The following is a 7,911-nucleotide window of genomic DNA, read 5'->3' as shown; positions in this document are numbered from 1 at the left end:
TGAGATTTTCACTCTGCAGCGGAGTGTGCGCTGATATGAAACTTCCTGGCAGATTAAAACTGTGTGCCGGACCGAAGGTAGGAGACGAGGTACTGGCAGATGTAAAGCTGTGAAGACGGGTCGCGAGTCGCGCTTGGGTAGCTCAGTCGGTGCGTACCTAACGTCCGTTCTCCAGCACATGCAGTACCCACAGCAATTCACAGACGTCGTGATGCGCCTCCTCCGAGGGTCGACTTCCAAAGTGCTCGTTAACGGGCGTCTCTCGCAGTCCCTCCCGATTTTCCGCTCCGTGCGTCAAGGCTGCCCCTTGTCGACGTTACTATATGCTCTGACACTGGAACCGCTCCTCTGTGGCCTTCGTCAACGCCTCACCGGTGTTACCCTACGTGACGTCACATATCGCTGTACAGCATATGCAGACGACCTGGTTCTCGGGTTCCGCAATCGCGACGATGTCAACAGAGCACTAGAATGGATTACCACGTACGGTGTGGCTTCCGAGAGCTGTCTCAACGTCGCCAAATTGGTCGCCATGGCCATAGGAGACGGGTTGACCCCAGCGTGTGTCGAACCCCTACAGCTTCGTGGCACTATCAAATGTCTCGGAATAGAGTTTCACGACGACATACGGCGCACTGCGGCTCTTAACTACAGCCACTTATTACAACAAATTCGGGTCCAGATCTTCAACCTTCGTCTGCGGACCCTCGACATTCTCCAAAGGACACACTTCGTCAATGTTTACCTCGCATCGCGCCTTCCACACATTGCGCGTGTTCTTCCAATACCGTTACTGATGGCTCGACGTCTATTAGCGGCATTCGGAGCCTACGTCAGTAGAGGCATGCTCTTCAAAGTCAGTTATGAGTCACTGACCCTTCCCCCAGAAAGGGGAGGTCATGGTCTAGTCCACGTCCACGACAGAGCTGTGGCCCTGTATGTGAGCTCACACATCAAGCTGTGGCGCCACCACCCGGAAAGTTTGACAGGTTTGCTGTTGAAATCCTTAGCTCCGCCCTCCCTTATGGCCCCACTGACGACGCAAGACATACCCCCACCCTTCTACTACTTCGGGAACTTTTACATTGAACACAGCTATGTCCGTATCGCAGTACCAGCGACAAAACAGGCGTCGGCGCGGGATGTATATCATGTCCTACAGCAGAGGCGCCCACCAAACATCGTGGAGACCAAAAGCCCCCAGGTTAATTGGAAGGTGGTGTGGAAGACGATTCACGCGGTTCCACTGGACACAACCGTCCGATCCACATGGTACATCACAGTCGATGGTAAAAGATCACCCGGTCGCGCCTCCACAAGATAAACATGGCGGAATCGCCTCTCTGCGTAGGCTGCGGGATACCAGACACGGACGAACACCGTCTCACACGTGACGCGGCAGAAGACGTATGGCGCTTGGTGCGACAAATTTTGTCGTATTTTCTACGAGTGACTCCGGAACACATTACACCTCGGTTTCTACTATTTCCGGATCAACAGTATTTCCCGCGCGCCAAGACCAACGCTGTCACGTGGATCCGTACGCATGCGGTACACTACTTTTTTCACGAAGGACCTAAACATGTATTCGACTTTTGGAACTGCCTACAAGAACGTCATTGCAAGATCGTACAGAACCCAAAAGACAGACAGTATTTTTCTAATCACTTAGTCTCGTGGTCGTGTGGTAGCGTTCTCGCTTCCCACGCCCGGGTTCCCGGGTTTGATTCCCGGCGGGGTCAGGGATATTCTCAGCCTCGTGATGACTGGGTGTTGTGTGATGTCCTTAGGTTAGTTGGGTTTAAGTAGTTCTACGTTCTAGGGGACTGATGACCATAGATGTTAAGTCCCATACTGCTCAGAGCCATTTGAACCATTTTTTTCTAATTACTTAGGGAGTACCCTACGCGACCCTCCACGCAGCTGGATCATCAACAGGTAGGAGAAGATACCCATTGAGTGAGCTGACAAGACTAAGTTCGATTCTCGGTGGAATAACATGATATATGTGAGGACGTACCTGGATGATGAAGCGTAAGGAGAGTAGCGACACACCCTTCTGGATCCTGTATGAAGCACTTTTTTTTTCGTTTTCCCCATATACATTACCTCGGTGTAGGAACGTGCCGAGATATTGTTTTCTTTTTCTCAGAGCACGATGCGGTGCTAGATACATTTATTTTTGTTGTGGTATACAGTAAAACCACATTAAGAATGTATTAAAAACAGTAAATAAAAATAAATAAATAAATAATAATTCCCACAAAAGATTTCCCCTTCCCATGCCTGATTCCTTGACGGACGAGGGGGACACTGTGACCAGGCCTCGGGTTTCGACCCCTGATCGCTCTGCCTTCCCCGCCATCCCCCACCACCAATATAAAAAAAGTCGGTAGAGCACTTGCGCGCGAAAGGCAAAGTCCCGAGTTCGACTCTCGGTCCGGCTCACAGTTTTAATCTGCCAGGAAGTTTCAAACCTAATATTGTGTTCCTTTCTATTCTTCCATTATCATGTATTTATTTATATTATTGTGACTGCCCATGTACTAAATACATGCTGTTGGTACAGTTGAAGATTCTATCTTGTACACCACGTTCTATTTACCGGGTGATCGAAAAGTCAGTATAAATTGGAAAACTGAATAAATCACGGAATAATGTAGATAGAGAGGTACAAATTGACACACACGCTTGGAACTGGAACCAAAAAATACAAAAGTTCAAAAAGTGTCCGACAGATGGCGCTTCATATGATCAGAATAGCAATAATTAGCATAACAAAGTAAGACAAAGCAACGATGATGTTCTTTACATGAAATTCTCAATATGTCCACCATCATTCCTCAACAATAGGAGTAATAATGTTGTGAACAGCACTGTAAAGCATGTCCGGAGTTATGGTGAGGCATTGGCGTCGGATGTTGTCTTTTGGCATCCCTAGAGATTTCGGTCGATCACGATACACTTGCGACTTCTGGTAACCCCAAAGCCAATAATCGCACGGACTGAGGTCCGGGGACCTGGGAGGCCAAGCATGACGAAAGTGGCGGCTGAGCACACGATCATCACCAAACGACGCGCGCAAGAGAGCTTTCACGCGTCTAGCAATATGGGGTGGAGCGCCATCCTACATAAACTCCGTACGTTCCATACGGTGTTTATCAGCCAGGCTGGGGATGATGCGATTCTGTAACATATCGGCGTACCTCTCACCCGTCACGGTAGCAGTTTTGCTGACCAGCGCCATCTGTCTGCCATTTTCTGAATTTTTTCTTTTCTTTTTTGTTCTAATAAAAGCCCCCAAGCATGTGTGTCAAATTTTACCTCTCTATCTACATTATTCCGTGGTTTATTGAGTTTTCAAATTTATACTGACTTTTTGATCACCCGGTATAATACCTGTTCAAGTCATTGTTTATCACTCTTCTCAAGTACTGATTTTATTTAACATACATTTTTAACATTTTTAAACTGTTAAATAGCCACCGTTTATCGAGTTTTGTATTTTTTTTCTGGCCTGTACTCTCTGCATTTATTTACTGTCCAATTTTTCCCTTTTTAAATGTATTATTACCACATTGCCAAAGATGACATTTACTGTGTCTGCGTGCCTCGGTCTAGATGTTTAACATCTTTCCTAATGTTGTTCACAAATGTTGTAACTTCTTTGATGTCGACAGTCGGTTAAATAATGAAGATGGGATTGTAAGCCGAAAACCAGTGAACTAGATAAATTAACGCACACGGGAGAAGTAGCGAAGCGAAGTGACAATGATGTACGACAATGGCGTTGATGGAAATATAGAGTGACTAGTGCTGTTAATCTTACTGACAAACGGTATTCGTTTACAGCATTTGAATTTGCTAATACCCATACTGAACCGTGAACTACCGACTCAGCTTCAAATCACAACAGTTCCGCTATTGCACATCATTTAATGTACCAATCACAATGACATCTGATGTTTTTCGATTTGTGATATCAGCTGATAGAGACTTGCATTTGTATGTACGCAAAAACAGGGATACCTAGATACTCTTGTCCCGAAGTAATTGCCTGTCTTTTCACTGGTCCCGCTCATTATGTTGTTAATTACGTACTTCTCAACGAGAGCATCGCAAATGTACAAGGAAAACGTGCCTGATGTTGCATATTTTGCTAAATGAATGAAACATCACACGAGAAATACTAATTTTGATCTCAAAAAATGGAAAATCCAGGACGGAATGTAACAATAATGTGTTAAACCCACAAATCGACAGCGTGTGAACACTAAAATCTACACCGAGCTGACCGGACAAAAGCGTGTTAGTATACCGCCGGCCGTGCGGTTCTAGGCGCTTCAGTCTGGAAGCGCGTGACCGCTACGGTCGCAGGTTCGAATCCTGCCTCGGGCATGGATGTGTGTGATGTCCTTAGGTTAGTTAGGTTTAATTAGTTCTAAGTTCTAGGCGACTGATGACCTCAGAAGTTAAGTCGAATAGTGCTCAGAGCCAAAGTATTCCGCCTAGAACAGCAGTTACAATACTGGAGCAAGTATTCAACAACTCGTCATGGTACATTAATCCCTTGGAGCCTTCACGTACCTTTGGCCTTATAATTCGTAGCAGCAAGATTCGACGTAGTAAACATCCACACAAAGCGAAATACACACAATAAGGAATTGCTGTGTCTCCATTAACGCTATCAACAAGTTATGTTGCATACACCGAAACGCGCTTATCATTTACGCTGAACACGATCCTGAGCCCCACACTGCAAGTCAAAACAAAGCTCAAGCGGTTGTTGATGCAGCTTGCAGACACAACTTGCAGGCATGGGACTGTCCGCGACAAGGGGAAAATGTCGTGGTAGACCTTGCACACTTCGCACGCCTGATATGAAAGACGTTACTCTGTCCATACCATCTACAGCGACCACAGCCTGTCACGTCACAAGAGCACCGTGCCAAATTCAGATACTACGCATGGCACATAAACAGCCACATGTTGTCGGACGCTAATATTTGAACCACTATTGAAGCAAAGCACAAGGTTCACTTTTGCATCGATAAGTTGTCAGGAACTATGGGTGACAGATTTAGTGCCATACAAATTAACATGGGCAGCCTGTGACCAGTTTTTACAGCTACAAATTACCTGTGCTACTGCAGAATATCACCACCATGGAAAGACGACTGATGTGATTTATCTGACACACCGTCTGGCGGCAGATAATACAAATATTTATTTTGTGATGGATTTTTCGAGATGATCTTGTAATATGGTCTTGCCGTTCACCTGCACTTCATCCGTTTGATTTCTAGCCCCCTTGAGCCCCGTGGATGTACTCCATACCCACCGAAAACAAGCACTCATTATTACGGGGCGTGTCTCAAAATGGTTCAAATGGCTCTGAGCACTATGGGACTTAACTTCTGAGGTCATCAGTCCCCTAGAACTTAGAACTACTTAAACCTAACTAACCTAAGGACATCACACACATCCATGCCCGAGGCAGGATTCGAACCTGCGACCGTAGTGGTCGCGCGGTTCCAGACTGTAGCGCCTAGAACCGCTGGGCCACCCAGGCCGGCGCGTGCCTCACGTGTACCAGCAAATCAGAGGGCAGCCAGGTGAATTCACACGAATTCGAGATACTTTAACGAGGGCTGAATGGTTCTACATCTACATCCATACTCCACAAGCCACCTGACGGTGTGTGGCGGAGGGTACCCTGAGTACCTCTATCGGTTCTCTCTTCTATTCCAGTCTCGTATTCTTCGTGGAGGAAGGATTGTCGGTATGCTTCTGTGTGGGCTCTGATCTCTCTGATTTTATCCTCATTGTCTCTTCGTGAGATATACGTAGGAGGGAGCAATATACTGCTGAACTCTTCGGAGAAGGTATGTTCTCGAAACTTTAACAAAAGCCCGTACCGAGCTACTGAGCGTCTCTCCTGCAAAGTCTTCCACTGGAGTTTATATATCATCTCCGTAACGCTTTCGCGATTACTAAATGATCCTGTAACGAAGTGCGCTGCTCTCCGTTGGATCTTCTGTAGCTCTTCTGTCAACCCTATCTGGTACGGATCCCACACCGCTGAGCAGTATTCAAGCAGCGGGCGAACAAGCGTACTGTAACCTACTTCCTTTGTTTTCGGATTGCATTTCCTTAGTATTCTTCCAATGAATCTCAGTCTGGCATCTGCTTTACCGACGATCAACTTTATATGATCATTCCATTTTAAATCACTCCTAATGCGTACTCCCAGATAATTTATGGAAATAATTGCTTCCAGTTGCTCACCTGCTATTTTGTAGCTAAATGATAAGGCATCTATCTTTCTATGTATTCGCAGCACATTACACTTGTCTACATTGAGATTCAATTGCCATTCCCTGCATCATGCGTCAATTCGCTGCAGATCCTCCTGCATTTCAGTACAATTTTCCGTTGTTGCAACCTCTCGATACACCACAGTATCATCTGCAAAAACCCTCAGTGAACTTCCGATGTCATTCACAAGGTCATTTATGTATATTGTGAACAGCAACGGTCCTATGACACTCCCCTGCGGCACACCTGAGATCACTCTTACTTCGGAAGACTTCTCTCCATTGAGAATGACATGCTGCGTTCTGTTATCTAGGAACTCCTCAATCCAATCACACAATTGATCTGATAGTCCATATGCTCTTACTTTGTTCGTTAAACGACTGTGGGGAACTGTATCGAACGCCTTGCGGAAGTCGAGAAACACGGCACCTACCTGTGAACCCGTGTCTACGGCCCTCTGAGTCTCGTGGACCAATAGCGCGAGGTGGGTTTCACACGACCGTCTTTTTCGAAACCCATGCTGATTACTACAGAGTAGATTTCTAGTCTCCAGGAAAGTCACTATACTCGAACATAATACGTGCTCCAAAATTCTACAACTCAACCAATCTAAATGATACCTGCTATGAAATAAAGCAGACACTAATTGTAGCCATTAAAGCTTAATTCGCCTTAAAGAGGCTTCTATCTTCAAGGCTCCTGACTAGGACCACAAAAGTAGCCATATGCAAAACATCAGACCATTGCTTACAAAGTCTCTGAAAACTGGGTTCTGACAGCAAAGGATGCTGAATTTCCGGATGAATTGGAGTGAAGGACACTCGGGTGAATCACCGGTTCACTTTGCGAAAGAGAGAGATGGAGGAGGAGACACAACAGTGTGTTGTACGCCACCTAAAAAGGCCAGCCTGTCTGAAGAATTGTGAACTCATCTAGGCTGAGGTGGGCTGGACACGCGGCACGGATGAGTCATATGGAAATCATAAAAAAAACTTCCTGGCAGATTAAAACTGTGTGCCCGATCGAGACTCGAACTCGGGACCTTTGCCTTTCGCGGGCAAGTGCTCTACCAGGAGAGCTTCTGTAAAGTTTGGAAGGTAGGAGACGAGGTACTGGCAGAAGTAAAGTAAAGCTGTGAGTACCGGTCGTGAGTCGTGCTTCGGTAGCTCAGTTGGTAGAGCATTTGCCCGCGAAAGGCAAAGGTCCCGAGTTCGAGTCTCGGTCGGGCACACAGTTTTATTCTGCCAGGAAGTTTCATATCAGCGCACACTCCGCTGCAGTGTGAAAATCTCATTCACAAAAAAAAACTTTGACAAGGAAAGTCAGGGGACAGCGAGGACATTGTCGACCGAAAACTAGATGGGAGAACGGAGTCATTGAAGACGTTCGGATGATGCGCTACAGGAAATAGAAAATACCAGCAAGGGTCGGGGATAAATGTAAAGAGTTAGTTAAACAGACCGAGACTCAACATCAGTTGTAGGGCCGCAGAACAAGAACAAGAGAAAGAAGAAGGGTGTGTGACAACAATATTCCACTCCTCCATCGCAACGGACAGATGGCTGTCACAGGACAGAATGGCGGGTATCTTAG

The 7,911-nt window shown here is 46.2% G+C and overlaps 1 non-coding gene across 1 annotated transcript; it reads left to right on the top strand.

Moving 5' to 3' along the window:
• The first annotated feature begins 7,473 nt into the window (after nucleotides 1-7,473).
• Trnas-cga lies at nucleotides 7,474-7,548 on the top strand. Its single transcript has one exon. It is a non-coding gene; the product is annotated as a tRNA-Ser (tRNA).
• The last annotated feature ends 363 nt before the right edge of the window (nucleotides 7,549-7,911 follow it).

This window comes from Schistocerca piceifrons, chromosome 5 (assembly GCF_021461385.2).
Source record: "Schistocerca piceifrons isolate TAMUIC-IGC-003096 chromosome 5, iqSchPice1.1, whole genome shotgun sequence".
NCBI classification, from domain to species: domain Eukaryota; kingdom Metazoa; phylum Arthropoda; class Insecta; order Orthoptera; family Acrididae; genus Schistocerca; species Schistocerca piceifrons.
The sequence above is the reverse complement of the archived record's forward strand: the minus strand, read 5'-3'. Positions and strand labels throughout refer to the sequence as shown.